The 17,140-nt window shown below is 38.5% G+C and overlaps 1 protein-coding gene and 1 non-coding gene across 2 annotated transcripts in view; one reads left to right on the top strand and one right to left on the bottom strand.

The window, feature by feature from the left end:
- Positions 1-17,140, top strand: part of MIER3 (MIER family member 3) — a 135,758-nt gene that overhangs the window by 8,364 nt on the left and 110,254 nt on the right. The gene's annotated exons all lie outside the window — the stretch shown is intronic.
- On the bottom strand, positions 2,186-2,322 carry LOC113594905 (small nucleolar RNA SNORA42/SNORA80 family). Its single transcript, XR_003415391.1, has one exon. It is a non-coding gene; the product is annotated as a small nucleolar RNA SNORA42/SNORA80 family (small nucleolar RNA).

Here is a 17,140-nt window from a genome sequence, read left to right as displayed (position 1 = left end):
ATGAAAACATAATAATTTGGAAACATCTATAGAACATCATAAACCCCCATAACCAACAAGTGTTCTGATTCATTGATAGTGAAATGCAAATTAAAGCAACAACATATCACTTTTTGCTCATGTGATTGGCAAAACATTAAATGAATCAGTAGTGTCCATTCCTTATGGGAATTAGTAGAAAATGTTTCACCCATTGTTGGATAAACATGAATTTCACATTTTGGAAAACAATTTAGTAATATCTATCTTATCAAGTTGACTCAGAAAAAGAAAATTAAGTAGTGAGATTAGGTGAGTAGGAAACTATTGAACTTACTTTATGAAATAACATATAACATTAATACCTAAACTTAATAAGAACAGATTAGTTTCCTATTGCTGCCATAATAAATTACCACAAACTTAGTAGCTGAGAACAACCAGATCTATTATCTAATAATTCCACAGGTCCCAAATCTACAATGAGTCTCATGGAATAAATCAAGGTGTTGGCAGGGGCTATGTTCTTTCTGGAGGCTCCAGAGGGGAATTCATGATATGGTGTCATAAACTGAGGAGTGTGACCACTTCAGTTCAGAATACATGGTGTCACACAAATATAAATACCTCATTCTTTGACATAGCAATCCCACTGTCAGTAATTTTTTTTAACAGACACAAATGCATTATTGTAGAAGGATACATGAACAAGAATGTTTATTGAAGCATTTTTTTTTGTAATAGCAAAAATTAGGACTTGACTTGTACATCCATCGACAGAATGGTCAAATAAATTACAGTCTGCCCATATACTGGAATATTATGCAGTTATTGAGAAAATCAGTTAGACTTATATATACAGACCTGGAAATATTGTCCATGAAATATTAAGTGAAAAAAATGCAACTTGCAAAGTAATGGGCATTATCCCATTGTTAAAAATATATATGTAAATAAGGAGAAGAACAAAATTCCAACATATGAATGTTTCTGTGTCATTGTCTAGTAGGAGGAGAGAGATCATATCAGTTTTATGAAAGGGAGAAAGCTAAATATAAAATAACAATAAACTAGGTATCAGTCTGCTAACTAGACAACTAAAAGGGAACTTGCAGATCTCTAAGTGAGAGGGTGGGATGAATCTGGTTCTCCAATTGTTGAAAAAAACTGCAAGCCTTATTCAGTCACTGCCAGGGGCTATGGTGGCAGCGGCAGGAGTGAAGCATTCCAGGATGATGGGGGTCCATTAGCAAACTGGAAACAAACAAGGATCCTAACAGAAAACCAGAAAGCCTAGTTACAATCCCACCATCACAATAAGACAGGGAAGAGGCTGGAGTTAAGAGACAAAGGCTTACTACCTAGCACCATATGTTTACACATAATTGTGTGGAGAAGAAAAAAAAAAAAAAAACTTTGATCCAAATCAACCAGTTACCTCAGAGGTAAGAAGATCATGAGAACTTTCAAACAGGAAAAGAATAAAAACTCCCATGTAGCATTTGATGGATTACAATGTGTGTGTACTATTTATGTAATAATTTTTAAAACCCCACATAACTAATGAAGCATAAAAATAAAAAGTTAAAATTAGAAGTAGATATATCCAGGATGCCTGGGTGGCTCATTTGGTTGAATGTCTGACTTCAGCTCAGGTCATGATCTCACTGTTGGGAAGTTCAAGTCCTGCGTTGGACTCTGTGCTGACAGCTCAGAGCCTGTAGCCTGCCTCAGATTCTGTGTCTCCCTGTCTCTCTGCCCCTCCCCTGCTCACACTCTGTCTCTGTCTCTCTCAAAAATAAATAAACATTAAAGTTTTTTTAGGGGTGCCTGGGTGGCTCATTGGTTGGGTGACCAACTTCAGCTAAGATCATGATCTCTTGGTGCATGAATTCGAGCCCCACCACAGCTCAGAGCATGGAGCCTGCTTTGGATTCTGTCCCCTCTTTCTCTCTCTTTCTCTCTCTCTCTCTCAAAAATAAATAAACATTAAAAAAGTTAAAAAAAAATTTTAAAGTAGAAATATTCACCCTGAGGTGTGCCCTGGGGAGAGTATAGCTCTGTCACTGTGTAGTAGTATATGCCTGAGCTGTAGTGCCCTTGGATCTGAGAGGTAGCTGCTCAGGGAACCAGTTTGCACTGTTAAATATACAGCTAAATGTATGTATTGGCTTTGAAAAATTTTTTTTAAACTTTTATTTTTTTACAATGTACAGCCCCCTTCAGTGCCCACAGCCCACTAGTGAGGAGGCTGGGCAGTGGTTCAGGGCTGCATGCTTCTCTGGCACAGGTATACTCTGAGAGGCCCACAGAGAAGGGCCCACCATCAATCCATCACTGTGTGCTTGCATTGGCTTTTTAAGCCATTTTGACAATTGTGACAACTTCTTGATGATTGTTGAATCTGGATGCTGGGCACATTTCATTTTAATGTTCACTTTAATTTTCTGTAGGTTGGTGTTTTTTCACAATACTGGAGAAAAAACACTCTGATATAATCACAGTTTAGTTTTTAACCACAGCCATGAAAAGAAGAAAATACATGTATTTTTCCTAACTCCAAGAGGATCTGACAGTTCCTTAATGTTCATTTGAATTAATTATGGTAAGATCAGTTACAATGTTGATGAAGAAATCCAAACTGAACGTCCTGTAACAAACAATAAGGAAATAAAATTTCTCAAAACAAACAAGTAAAACAAGCATCATCGTCTCAAAATTAAGGGTAATATAAAACAGTAAACCGTTGTAGTTAAAAATCAAGATGTAACTGTTGAACTTCTGAAATACACCCTAGCCAGGAATCAATTTCATCATGATAAGAAACATCATCTGTCAAGAAAGGACCTTTACCCCAACCTGGCTAATGTTTACATTTTTAGTGTCCTTAACACATCTGATTGGTTAATGAAGCCCATATTTGATCTTTATCTCTGCAGCAAGCTCCAATGCCCAGCTCAGAGTTTTGAAACTGTAAAATGTCTGTGTCAACATCTCATCTGCCCAAGATTCCTATTATTGAAACATATGGCACCTCTATTACAATCTGGAATTCAATTTGATCTAGGCTGAATCAGAGAGATTTGGGCTTATATATAAATTTTTCTGTTTTCTCTGCTCTAGGTCTGTAACTTTGAGAAACCAAGAGTAGGAAGGCTTGGAAGAGATTTATACTATGTGAGGGCAGTTGCCCTCTCTTAAGTATTCCACATAGCCCCTGCAAGATCATCAGGAGGCTGGAGGCAGTGGGGTTTAGTGTCAATAATATGTATGCCAGCATTCTTATCAAACTCCAGAGCCATCTCTACTTGGGTATGGAAGGCAGACTTTTTTAGCTGTGAAATTCCCCAGGGCTTTCAGATAATGCAGGAATGTGGAGTCTTCACGAAGGAGGTACTAAAGTTCCTGTCGAAAAGGCTTATGGACTGTGTGCTCAGAAGTGCCCTGATGCCCCGAGAATATGGAGCATCTCCCGTGGAATACATTTGTGAAGTGCAGCCAAGGTCTTCTGAAGTTAAGGAGAGGTCTGTAGACTAGGAATATGGTAAAAGTTTGAAATAGCTTCTGTGAGGAATAGGAGAAACATCTGACAAAGCATTTACTGAAGGACTTTTGGGCTGTGAGGAAGAGTAAGCTGAGGTGAGAGAACCTTATTGCATGATTTTCACAACAGCTTGCATTCAGAGGCTGAGAGGGCTGATGGATGAACACTTAGGGATGATGGGAGGCAAAGGGGCAAAGATGATGAGATCACTGATGAGACAGTGATTGAACTGATATAACCCAGGGTGTAGGCTGAGTTAAAAAAGGAGAGAAGACAGAAGGGAAGGAAAGTTGGTGGTAAACAGAGGAGGTGGTCTCTGAGGGCTTGACTAGTTCAAATGTCAAGTGAAGGAGTAAGATGTGGGAGAGTTAGAAGGTGGTAGTCAGCGAGCAATTTACTGGAATTCAGTGTATCAAAGGTGGAGCACATAGACGTGCAAAGATCCCCAGGTGTGCCTATGGGAGGAGGTAGTTGTTATGGAATAAAGGTCATTGTATATATCAAACTAGAGTGTTGGATGACTAATCAATCCATATGGCTGTTAACACTGATGACAGCAAAGCAAACGACTGTGGCATGAATTTAGGAGAATGCTGAAATATTGATAGATGACAGACTGCTTTCGTTTGGAGTATGCATCCCAGCCCCTACTCTCTATCTGTTGCATTCTGACACCCTGTTCCCCTGTTCTCTGAGTATCTCCCACCACACTTATACCCCTACACCCCACTTCACTCAGAAAAAAAATCTTCCCCCAAGAGGCCACTCACTTGTCACTGTAAATTAGGAAAGATCAATAGAAAGGTCCTGGACATAAATCTCTCATTAATTCAAAGGAGAAAGAAGTATAAAATGACAATAATTTATAAGGGAGATGAATGGTTTATCATAATGAGTCAAGAAATCAGAACATTTATTGCAGGTTTACTTTGTGCTTAGCTTAGAGTTTAAGTGCATTGGCTTTGCAGTTCAGCAGTCCAAAGACCAAATCTGCCACTTAATAGCTGCATGAGCAGGGCAAAAATTACTTTATCTCACGAAACTTCAGATTGTTGTCTTAAAATTAAGATAGTACCTCTTACTGCATAGAATTGCTATGAAGATTAAAAGAGATGTTTCTTGTAAAGTAGAATGTACTTAGAACAACCAGCACTCAATTCCGGCTAGCTATTGTTAACATTCTTCTCCTTCCTGCGTCCTAAAGCATTTTTCTGACAGGGTCCTCTTTACTCATCCTAGAATGAAGAGAAATCCATCCACATCTAGTGCTTGCCAGGGAATGTGATGGATCCAGCTTATGGCAATCTGGGGTCATGTGCTTCTCTTCCTAACTTGCGGTTCAGTGACGTTGACAGCTGAGATCCACTATATTCGGAATGTTCACACCATGGAAATTGGCAAAAACTTACAAAATCGAAGGAGGGTTGGTGGTAGTGGTGGGGTAGTCAGAGTCTGTTTACCAGCACACTACTGCAATGGGTTTTAGCTTGCATGTTCCCTTCTCAGATCTGTAGCAGATCTGCTGGGCAGCTCCTAGCCCATTCCCAGCCTCTTGCAAGTTTTCATCTAGTGAGACTCTGCTGGCCTGAAATGGTATCTTCTCCTGCCCCCACTATCTCTATCCCCCTCTAATTGGTGGGATTTGTGAAACATTATAATTGCTAGACCCTCTATTTTCACCGCTCTTTCTGTCTCAATGTTTCTGCAGTGTTTACACTGGAGACTACAACATCCCTGGTATATACCCCACTTCCTGCCTAGTTTTTATCATGGAGTTTGAATGTTTTTAGGAAGAGAAGGAAGGGAGGACTAGGAGAGAAGATTCTGGCTTCCTCAAACCATGTGGCAGGAGGCTGGCTGTCTAAGGTTTATCATTGCCAACAGTCTTTTATTTCTTCATTCAGGACAACTGGAAGGGCTTTACAACCTGATTTCTGGCCCACGAGTGCCACTATTTTCCCCAGTGGCATAGGAAAAGAGAGCAATTGATTAAACTTTTCCAGTTTCCATCTGACTTAGTGGAGTTTTCCCCTTGCTTCTGCCTCTAACTTAATTATCAGTTTTGTGTTTTGATCTTGGTAGTCATCTTCTTTCTTTTTAAGTGTTTCATTTGGAAGTCAAAAAGGTTTAAGCCAGGATCTACTAGTTGAATGTCATTTTATATTGGAAGTTGTCCTAAGAGAAACTCAGTTTAACTTACACACTTTATTTTTGTTCTTTTCATGTCCTACCCCAAAATTGTTATTAAATAGAATTATTTTGTATTATATTTCCTTTAAGAAAGTACACATGGCAAGAACAGAATCCAATTTAACCTAGTTTCTAGGAATTTATTGGAATATACACTAGTGCCCTGAAAAAAAAGATTCTTCCAATATGCACAAATTAATTAATATAATTATGAACTCTGCTTGGAAGGAGAGCTGAGAGCCAGGAAATATACTCAGATCTATTATAATTATGTTTTCATAAATTACCTTTTTGATGTGCCTGGGTGCCTCAGTCAATTAAGCATCCGACTTTGATTCAGGTCATGGTCTCGCAGTTCGTGGGCTCAAGCCCTGCATCAGGCTCTGTGCTGACAGCTCAGAGCCTGGAGCCTGCTTCAGATCCTGTGTCTCCCTCTCTCTCTCCCTGTTGCCTGCCCATTCTCTCTCTCTCTCTCTCTCTCTCTCTCTCTCAAAAAAAAAAAAAAACCCTAAATAAACATTTAAAAAAATTACCTTTTTAATCAGAATAAAATCTATTTCTTTCCTTTTTTACAAAAATTATTTTTTTATTTAAGAGATAGAGAGATGGCACACACGAGTGGGGGAAGGGGCAGAGAGAGAGAGGAGAGAGAGAGAATCCCAAGCAGCCTTTGCACCCCACACAGGGCTCAATCTCACAAACCTGGGAGATCATGACCTGATCTGAAATTGAGAGTCTGACGGTTAACCAACCGAGGCACCAAGCACCCTGACAAAATCTATTTCCAAATTGAAATTTAACACCCCCCCCCCAAAAAAAACTAATAGATTTAGGTAAGACAAGAAACAAAATCAAGTATTTATTGGATACCTTCTACCAAAATAATTTCTGGCAGAGAAAAATTTAATCAAAAGCTATGCCATAAACTCAGGTCATGATCTCACAGTTCATGAGTTTGAGCCCCACATCAGGCTCTGCACTGACAGTGAGGAACCTGCTTGGGATTCTCTATCTTTCCCTCTCCCTCATGCCTCTCCCTGCTCACTGACTCTCTCTCTCAAAATAAATAAATAAACTTAAAAAAAAATCTACACCATAAAGACCTGTATTTTAGGAACACCCTTAGGAGTGAATGTTACACAGTTGATAGTGAACTTTTTCCTCAGTAAGAACTGGTGATTATATTAGTGAATAGAGATGGTAACCTTATTTGATTGTTGGTCTTGTGTTATAAAGTTCTGGGAACTGTGTGTAAGTGCTGGGAAACAATAGCAGTGAGATTCTATTCTTCTCCCTGAATTTGTCAGAATGGGCAATCTAGAAAGATAGCTTTTGTCAGTTTGATTTGCTTTACCTTCATGCGGCCAGGTTGTGATTAGCTGTCATGAAGAGTAACCTCTCTCCTGGGAGTGAGTCACTGAATTCTATTGTTCCTGTAGGAGTAACGCCTTCCCTTGGATAGGGGAGAGCCAGTTGAGTGTGAATGCTAGCCTTTGTTAAACAAATCAGAATCCTTTTATCTGGCAGTAGGCGCCAGTTTGGGCTCATCAGGAGCATGGCATGCCAAAGTAAACTCATTTTCTTCCTTATTATTATTGGTAGATGGGGCATCTGGGTGGCTCAGTCGGTTGAGCTTCTGGCTTCGGCTCAGGTCATGATCTCATGGTTTGTGGGTTCAAGCCCCACTTTGGGCTCTGTGCTGACAGCTCAGAGCCTGGAGCCAGCTTCAGATTCTGTGTCTCCTTCTCTCTCTGCCCCTCCCCCGCTCAAGCTCTGTCTGTCTTGCAGAAAAATAAACATTAAAAAAATTTTTTAAAAAAGATTGGTAGAAGAGAGGGAAGCTATTGATAGTTATTTTTTGTTTAATAGACATTTGACAAAGACAGTCATGATATTCTTCTGGATGAATCCAGGAAATGTGATATGGAAAATAATACAATGGATTATGTGGGTTAGATTCTTAACTAATTTATTAACAATGGCCAAACATCTGCTTAATCAATCCATGTTGGCTTTGAGAGGTTCAGGGGTTTGTTTTGTTTTGTTTTGTTTTTGATAATTTTATGAGGATTCACGAATTGTACATACCTTTATTATTTACCTCTATGAAGACCTAGAAGAGATGCTTACCAAATAGGCAGATGACTAAAAGCTGGAGAAACAGATTACAGGTTGGATAATAGAATCAAGATCTCCATAGACTACATGATAGATCATGATAGATCTCCATAGACTACGTGATAGATCTCAAAAGATCAAATTTGTCTACTTAATTTTTCTACTTAAATTTTAAAGATCAGCCTCACAAATAGAAGTCAAAAGAAACCTAGCACTGAAAAAAAACTTAAAGGGTTGGGGTGTCTGGGTGGTTCAGTTGGTTACGCATCTGACTCTTGATTTCAGCTCAGGTCACTATCCAACAGTATATGAGCTGGTGCCCCAGTCAGTGCAGATGGCTCTGCACTGGATTGGAGTCTGCTTGGGATTCTCTCTCCCTCTTTCTCCTTCCCCTCTCCCTCATCAAAAAAGTACCCTTAAAAAAAAAAGTGATTTTTTTTAACTTAAAAAGGTTTTTTTAACTTAAAAAGATTTTAAGTTTATGTTACTTAATAATTTACAAATAAGAAAAAGCAAGTGCAACCTTAGGTTGTATTTATAGAAGTACAGCAAAAAAAGAATGGAGCCCAGTGTTTTCTGTAATGATCAAACCACAATTATTCATGATTATTTATTACAATGATTCAGAACATCATCCTAGAAGTTATTGGAATCTAAAATGGATCAGTCTGAGTTAATTCAGGAAGTTTATTGAGAGGGTAAGTTTGTACTTTAATAACTACAGCAGAAAGTAGGAATTGAGGTGTTATAAGAGAGCACAGGTGAAGTCATATGTAAATATGAAGGAGCCAGAGATTATTTCTAGGAGTAGGGATCAAGAAATCCTCGTTGAGGGGCATTTGGGTGGCTCAGTCAGTTAAGTGTGTGACTTCAGCTCAAGTCATGATCTCACGGTTCATGGGTTCGAGCCCCGCGTCGGGCTCTGTGCTGACAGCTCAGAGCATGAAACCTACTTCGGATTCTGTGTCTCCCTTTCTCCCTGTCCCTCCCCCACTTGCTCTCTGTCTCTTTCTCTCAAAAATAAATAACCATTAAAGAATTTTTTTTTTTTAAAGAAATGCTCATTGAGCAGAGGGAATAGTTGGAGTAGAGAACACAGTTAAATCTCTTTGTTGTGTATGAGTCTTGTAGGGGTCTTGGTGTCTTTGGCTTATGGCTACAGAGACCAACTTAAAGTGTCAGACACAAAATTCACCTAATTTGAAATCCCAAGTACAAAAATGGTACAGAAAGTTAAGTCTGATGGTCTTTGTCAAGAGTAATAGTATGAGAGAAGTAAGAAAGGTAAATTGAAGCCAGATAACTGTGCTTTATTAATATCAGTGAGAAAGGACTTCAGGTCTTCAAAGAGGTCCTAATGTCTCAAACAAGGGATGCAATTCCTAACTTTGCCTCTGTTCTCTGACCATCACAGTCTTAACTCATGCCACTGGGGATTTGATGCCTCCTGCTATACAGAACTATATGACTCTGATTTCCCTTATCTCTTCTTTTGTATCACACCTATACCCTCTCCAAAGCCCAATCCCAGTGCATTCATGTCTTATTAATACTTGTAACAACTACACCTTATGCAGAATACCTTACATACCAAGCAAAGGTGTTTGCATTTTACAGAAGTGGCACAATCACAGAAGGGATTCAAACAATTTGTCAACCATGAAGGGTGGACAGAGTGCAAAGAGGAAGATCAAGGCAGAGAAAGAGATAATGAAGATCAGATTTAGGATTGTACTTACAGGAATATAGGGGAGGGAGCAGTTGTAGTAGATATACACAGTTCCCTCTAAGGCAGGACATCATTGGGGAAATACTGGGCACACTCTTAGTTGATTTAGGAATGAGGCAAGAATAATCACCATCTTCACAACAAATTAACTCTGTGAAACTTTAGCCTACACAAGCAGTCAGTGGAAAACAATTAGAAGATTAAAAATTGAAAAGGTAGAGGCAAAACTACTTTTATTCCCAGATGATATGGTAGTTTACGTGAAAAAAACCCTCCAAAATTGAAAGTAAAATGAAACAGTTTAATTTAACTGTATATCAAATTGGTGATACAGCCATAAAGAGGAAAGAATTATTTCAATTGTCTTTAGAAGATAGGACCCTGCCTGTAGAGTCTTAGGGAGATATATCAAAAGAGTGAAATAAAAAGCAAATCTTGCATTTTACTTAGTAGCAACTTTGGTATTGATACTATAATTTTGAAACCATTTTATCTACATCATAGAATAAAACAAAAAAAAACTATATTCACATTATTAAGGACCAGTATTTTCTGTATGAGAGAAGGGATACAAATAAATAAATCAAAGAAAGTGAGAGAAGCTTATGTCATTCAGAGAAAACTAGGAAGGGAATTAAATCAATTTGGTCAGGAGCACACATCAAACAACAACGATATTAACAGCTAACGTCACTTTGTCACTTTAGTGGTGAAGTATTGAATGCTTTTCTGCTAAGCTGGTAACAAGACAGTAATATCTATTCTTACCACTTCTATTCACATTGTACTGAAGAACCTAACCAATGTAATAAAACAATAGAAAGAAATAAAAGGCATACAGTTGAAAGTGAAGAAATAAAATTTTGTTTATTCACAAATGATTTGATTTATAGTTAAAAAATCCAGTTGAGTCTACAGATAAATTTCTAGAATAATAAGTTGAATTTAGTAACCTACATACGAGGTCAATAGGAAATATATCTTTTACATATTAGCAACAGTCAAGTAGAAACTAAAAATGTTAAAACTGCATTTATAAGAGTACAGAATGCCATCACATTATTCCACAATGAAGTTAATCAAAGATATTCTACAAGGACTTCTACAATGAAAACTATAAAACATTGCCAAAAGAAGTTGAAGGCATAATTAAATAGAGATATATATCATTTTAGGAATTGGAAAACTGTACATTGTTAAGATGTCTAGTTTCCTCAAATTGATCTTAAATTTAATGCAATTCCATAAAAATCTTAGCATATTTTTTAAAAATAGAAAATTACAAGCTGATTTTAAAAATTATGTGAAAAAAGGGGCACCTGGTGGCCCAGTTGGTTGAGCATCTGACTTGGGCTCAGGTCATGATCTCATGTTCCTGAGTTCGAGCTCTGCGTTGGGCTCTGTGCTGTCAGCTTGGAGCCTGGAGCCTGCTTCAGATTCAGTCTCTACCTCTCTCTGCACCTCCCCTGCTCGTGCTCTGTGTCTCTCTCTCTCAAAAATAAATAAACCTTAAAAAATTTTTTTAAATTATGTGAAAAAAGTAAAAGATCTATAATAGTCAATCTTTTTTTTAAGGTTAAAAAGCGGTGCTTTTTAAAAAAAATTTTTTTTAATGTTTATTTTTGAGAGAGAGAGAGACAGACAGAATGTGAGTGGGGGAGGGGCAGAGAGAGAGGGAGACACAGAATCTAGAGCAGGCTCCAGGCACAGAGCCCAACGTGGGGCTCGAACTCACAAACTGAGAGATCATGACCTGAGCCAAGGTCAGATGCTTAACTGACTGAGCCACCCAGGTGCCCCTAGTGGTACTTTTTTTTTTTTTTTTTTATGTTTTATTTATTTTTGAGAGAGGGAGACAGAGGGTGACTGAGAGGCAGAGCGTGACAGATAGCAGTCTCCAGGCTCTGAGCTATCAGCACAGAGCCCAACTCAGGGCTCAAACTCACAAACTGTGAGATCATGACCTGAATCGAAGTTGGACACTTAGCCAACTGTGCCACCCAGGTGCCCCTGTAATAGTCAATCTTGAAGAAGAATGGATTTGAAGGACTAACCTACCAGATGCCAAGAATTAATCTAAAACAGTCTAAAAGAGTAATTAAGACAGTGGTGCTATTGGCCTAAGGACAAATAGGCCAATGAGTCCAGAAGGAGCCTCATGCTTATGTGGTTACGTGATTTACGACAAAGTCGTCAATGCAATTCAGTGAGAAAATGACTTTTTTTCAATGAATGGTGTCAGAGCAATTGAATATTTACATGGAATAAAAAGACCCTAGTAACATGCTTCATCTTATAACATACACAATAATTAATTTGAGATTAAATCATAGATCTAATGTGAAAGATTAAACTATTATACTTCTAGAAAAACACTTAAGGTAATACATTCATGGGATTGGGGTAGGTAAAACATTTATAACTAGGACACAAATGATTTAACCATTAAAAAAAGTTCACAAATCAGATTTCATCAAAATTAAAAACTTCTGTTCATCAAGAGCACCATTAAGAGAGCAAAATAAAATTGTATGTCTACAAAGAAAGTTGTACTACAATATTTATAGCAGTTTTATTCATAGTAGCCAAAAATGGAAAGTCCCAAAATGTCCATCAACAGAAGAATGGATAAATAAACTGTGTGCATATGGGTGATCTCTGGAGAATCCTTTAAACTTTTCTATATTTTTGAGATTTTTCATGATAAGATTTCAGGCAGAAAGTACAGGAAATAAAAATTTTATTCATTTTATTCATTTCTCTTTTATGTTTTATATAGCATATTGGGGTATTTTTACATTTAGTATATATATTTTAATACAAAATAAATCTTATTTTGTCAATATGGTGTAAAAGAAAGAAGCACATGTATGTCCTGTTACTGCAGCTCACCTATGATAGTTCCTATGGCAACATGATGTTTTCAGTGAGATTTTTAGAGGTATACACAATTATCTGACTTTTTCATAATTACTCTTTAGGTGCATATTACCAAGTAAGATATTTGATTTTGTAATATTTTTAAGTTTTTTATTTTATTTTATTTTTAATTAATTAATTTTTAAATTTACATCTGAGTTAGTTAGCATGTAGTACAATAATGATTTCAGGAGTAGATTCCAGTGATTTATCCCTTATGTATAACACTCAGTGCTCATCCCAACAAGTGTCTTCCTTAATGCCTCTTGCCCATTTAGCGCATTCCCACCCACAGCCCCTCCACCCTCAGTTCGTTCTCTGTATTTAAGAGTCTCTTATGTTTTGTCCCCCTCCTTGTTTTTATATTATTTTTGCTTCCCTTCCCTTATGTTCATCTGTTTTGTATCTTAAATTCCTCATGTGAGTGAAGTCATATGATATTTGTCTTTCTCTGACTAATTTTGCTTAGCATAATACCTTCCAGTTCCATCCACATAGTTGCAAGTGGCAAGATTATATTCTTTTTGATTGCTGAGTAATATTCCATTACACACACACACACACACACACACACACACACACACGCCATATCTTCTTTATCCATTTATCTGTCGATGGACATTTGGGCTCTTTCTATATTTTGGCTATTGTCGATAGCACTGCTATAAACATTGGGGTGCATATGTCCCTTTGATAAGTTTATTTTATTTATTTTGAGAGAGAGAGAGAGAGGGAACGCGTGAATGCATGCACTTGTGTGTGCAAGGGGTAGAGAAAGAGAGAGAATCACCAAGCAGACTCTGTGCTTTTAGCACAGAGCCCAATGCAGGGCATGTAAGATATTTTAAAAACATGGAAAATACAGAAATAACTATAGTTAGCAGTTATTTGGACATACTTCTTTGCTATTTAAGTTGGAATCTTTTTAAATTTACCATTTTATGATGGTTTATTTTTATTTATTTATTTACTTATTGACAGAGGGCGCAAGTGAGCAAGGGGCAAAGAGAGAGAGAGAGAGAGAGAGAGAAGTGGGGCTCACCCAAAGCAGGGCTCATGTTCACTCTGTGCAGGACTTGAACTCATGAACTCATGAACCCATGAGATCATTACCTGAGCCAAAGTCAGATGCTTAATCAACTGAGCCACCCAGGCGCCTTTTTTTTTTTTAAACTATATGTATTTTTTAATAAAAGGGGGGAAACATTTGTTTTAAAGATAATTATTCGAATTGGCTAGAGGAGTAGAGGACCAGGCACCAAAACACTCAGAGACAGCACTGAGCTTTAAGCCTGAGTACTGAGTACACATGTGTACTGCACAAACCATTGCCCATAATGCTAGCTTTCCCCACAGGTCCCCCTGAGAGGTTCCTTCCCTGAACCACACAGAGGGGAGCAGTCCAGAGTGGTGCTCTTGCCTCAGCTGGCTGCAGTAAGTTGCCACAGAGGGATTGCAGTGATTTTTCTGGACCAATCAAAATCTTGATCTTGGGGAGTTTGGAAAGTTTCAAGAGGTAGCTGACCAGTTCGAAAATTGTAGTGGAAGCCAAACTCACACAGAGAGGAACAATATGCAGGTGCCATGAGACCGTGGAAGCCATGAATAATCCAAAGCCATAAATTGGCAGAAAGCATGAGCACAAGAAAGATAGCTGGTAGTTAGTTGACAGGAGAGGGAAGAAGCAGAAGTGCATCTGAACTCTGTTAATAATGCCTATTGCTTGCCAGACAATGTCCTAAGTGTTTTATAGACACTAACTCATTTAATTCTCAGTTTAAGGTAGATTGTTTTATTCTCATTTTTACAGATGAGGAGGAAACTAAGGCAGAAAAGCATTAATTATCTTGGCAGTCTGGTTCCAGAGACTCTGCTTTTAGCCACTATACTGTGCTGCCCCATCCCATGGCCCAGCAGGAGAGGGCAAATGAACTGCATGGGCAGCTTCTGTGCTTGGCCACCGAGGGGTCAGGCCCAGCTCTAAAGCTATTCCTGTTTTTCCCCTTGAGGCCTTCTTTTTTTTTTTTTTTTTAATTTTTTTTTTAACTTTTATTTATTTTTGAGACAGAGAGAGACAAAGCATGAACAGGGGAGGGGCAGAGAGAGAGGGAGACACAGAATCTGAAACAGGCTCCAGGCTCTGAGCGGTCAGCACAGTGCCCGACGCGGGGCTCAAACTCACAGACCGTGAGATCATGACCTGAGCCGAAGTCGGACGCTTAACCGACTGAGCCACCCAGGCACCCCCCCTTGAGGCCTTCTTATGCAACCTGTCCTGTTTTGTTTTGTTTTGTTTTGTTTTTAAATGAAGTCTGGCTCTCTGCCTGAGGATCCTATCTTATATCAAACAAAGACAGAGAGAAACAATCACCACCAGGAGACAAACAGGAGTAATGAGTTGAAACTTCACAAGTAAGCAGGAACTTCATCAGAAAGGGCCTTTAAGCCATGTTAAGGTATTAGACCTTTTTTCCAAAAGCAAGGGATATCATTGAGATGTTGTAAACAGGGAAGGTGAGGGGAGGAGGATCATGATGAGATCCACATTTTTAGAATGATTATCCTGGCTGCCTGTGTGGAGGAGTGAGATAAGAGGCTGTGTGTCGGGGCGCCTGGGTGGCTCAGTCGGTTGAGCATCTAACTTCGGCTCTGGTCATGATCTCGTGGTCTGTGGGTTTCAAACCCCGCGTCGGGCTCTGTGCTGACAGCTCAGAGCCTGGAGCCTGTTTCGGATTCTGTGTCTCCCTCTTTCTCTGACCCTCCCCTGTTCATGCTCTCTCTCTCTCTGTCTCAAAAATAAATAAAATGTTAAAAAAAAATTTTTTTTAAAAGAGCCTGTGTGCCTGGTAGAAGGCCAAATTGGACTTGGATGAGCAGTGATAGCCTGAGTTAGGGATGTGGCAGTGGGGATAAAGAGGTAAGTCTGAAAGGACCTTGTGCTCAGAAGGGTCCCATGATTTGCTAATGCTCTGCTAATGCTGCTTCTAGTAATTGTTGAACAAGAAACTCCACACTCCAGTTTTGTACTTGGCCCCACAAAATGTGTAGTTGGTTCAGCCATCAAGCCTTTGGAAATGCATCACTGGAGCACAGAGAAGCAAAGGTTTGAGTAGTGTTCCCCAAAGAGTGTTTCCCAAGTGTGCTTATAGGTGTCATGTGTGGGGAAGAAGTAGGGTCCATAGTATGGGTCTCCATGTTCAAGTAAATTGAGGAAATACCAGGTTAAACAAAGTTAAATCATTTTTTTTAAAGTACAAAAAATCCCAGAATTATCAGTATGGTAGATAACTATGGTATAATACAAAATATCTGGTCTTTGTCCCTAGTCCTGGTGCACATCTTCGTCAACCTTTGGAATTTCTTGAGTGATAGGAGTATCTTGGTTATGCTTATGACATAATGTGGGGTGGGAGGGTCCCTAGCTGGTCTCAGGATGGATGCTGAGTGATCATCAGAAAGACCAAACTTGTTATTAAAGAGTTGGAAATTTCAGGCACCTGACCTCCAAAGAGAGGAGCAGGGGCTGGAGATAAAGTTCAATCACATGGCCAGTGATTTAATCTACCATGCTTATGTAATGAAACCCCAATAAGGTCTGGGAGGCTCTGGAGAGCTTCCTGGTCAGTGAGCACACGAATGTACTAGAAGAAAATGTAGGAATAAATCTTCATGGATTTAGATTAGGCAAAGCCTTCTGAGATGTAACACCAAATATGTGCAACAGAAGAAAAAAACAGATTTCATTGGACTAAATTGGATTTCATCCAAATGCAAAGCTTTTGTGCTGAAGATCATATCATCAAGAAAGTGAAAAGACAACCAATTGAATGGGGAAAAAATACTTGTGAATTATATATTTGATAAGGCACTTGTATCCACATTTATAAGGAACTCTTACAATTCAAATATTAGAAGGCAAATTACCCAATTTAAAAAATGAACAAAGGACTCAAACATAGGCATTTCTCTAAAGAAGATGTACAAATGACTGGTGAGTATATGAAAAGATGCCTTCTTCAGGGAAGGACCCAATGAAAGCAGAGGCAAATCCACACAAGAGAGAGGCTACCATGGTTGAGGCAAAGTTTTGAGAGATGGAAGGAATTTAAACCAAGCACCCAATTGGAAAGTTAACTTTTGGAAAATAGGCAGGATATTTAAGACAATAGGACAGGGCAGTCCAGTACCCAAAAATGTTTTGCAGGTGATGAAAGAAAACCCGATGGAGTCCTCTTCCCATGTTTCCTACTGTCACAGTAAATCATGAAGCCAGGTGATCCAAAAGGAGTGAAAAGTTGAATATTTCATTTAGCTCTGAATAATGAAGACTTTTAATGAGTTCAAAAGTTTTAGTGGAATATATAGAATTCTTTTTTTAAATTTTCTAATTAAAAAGTTATATATCCCCTTTATAGAAAATTTTAAGGCAGTTAAAGAAGAAAAAAATGCTGTGGTCTTATGACCCTAATATAACCACCATTAGCATTTTGATGAATTTTCTTCTGGTGTTTTGAATGCATTAAAAAACAAAGTCTCAAAAAAAAAAAAAAACAACAAAGTCTCAGTGTACTCAAAGTGTACAAGTGATTAGTATCTTGAGCTTTTTGGTTTGGGTTTTCTATTCTTATGAGTCTCCCTACCCCTTCCTCCTGCCTTGCCAC

This window comes from Acinonyx jubatus, chromosome A1 (genome assembly GCF_027475565.1).
Source record: "Acinonyx jubatus isolate Ajub_Pintada_27869175 chromosome A1, VMU_Ajub_asm_v1.0, whole genome shotgun sequence".
Lineage (NCBI taxonomy): Eukaryota > Metazoa > Chordata > Mammalia > Carnivora > Felidae > Acinonyx > Acinonyx jubatus.
Note: the sequence above shows the minus strand (reverse complement) of the source record. Positions and strands in the feature narration are given on the sequence as shown.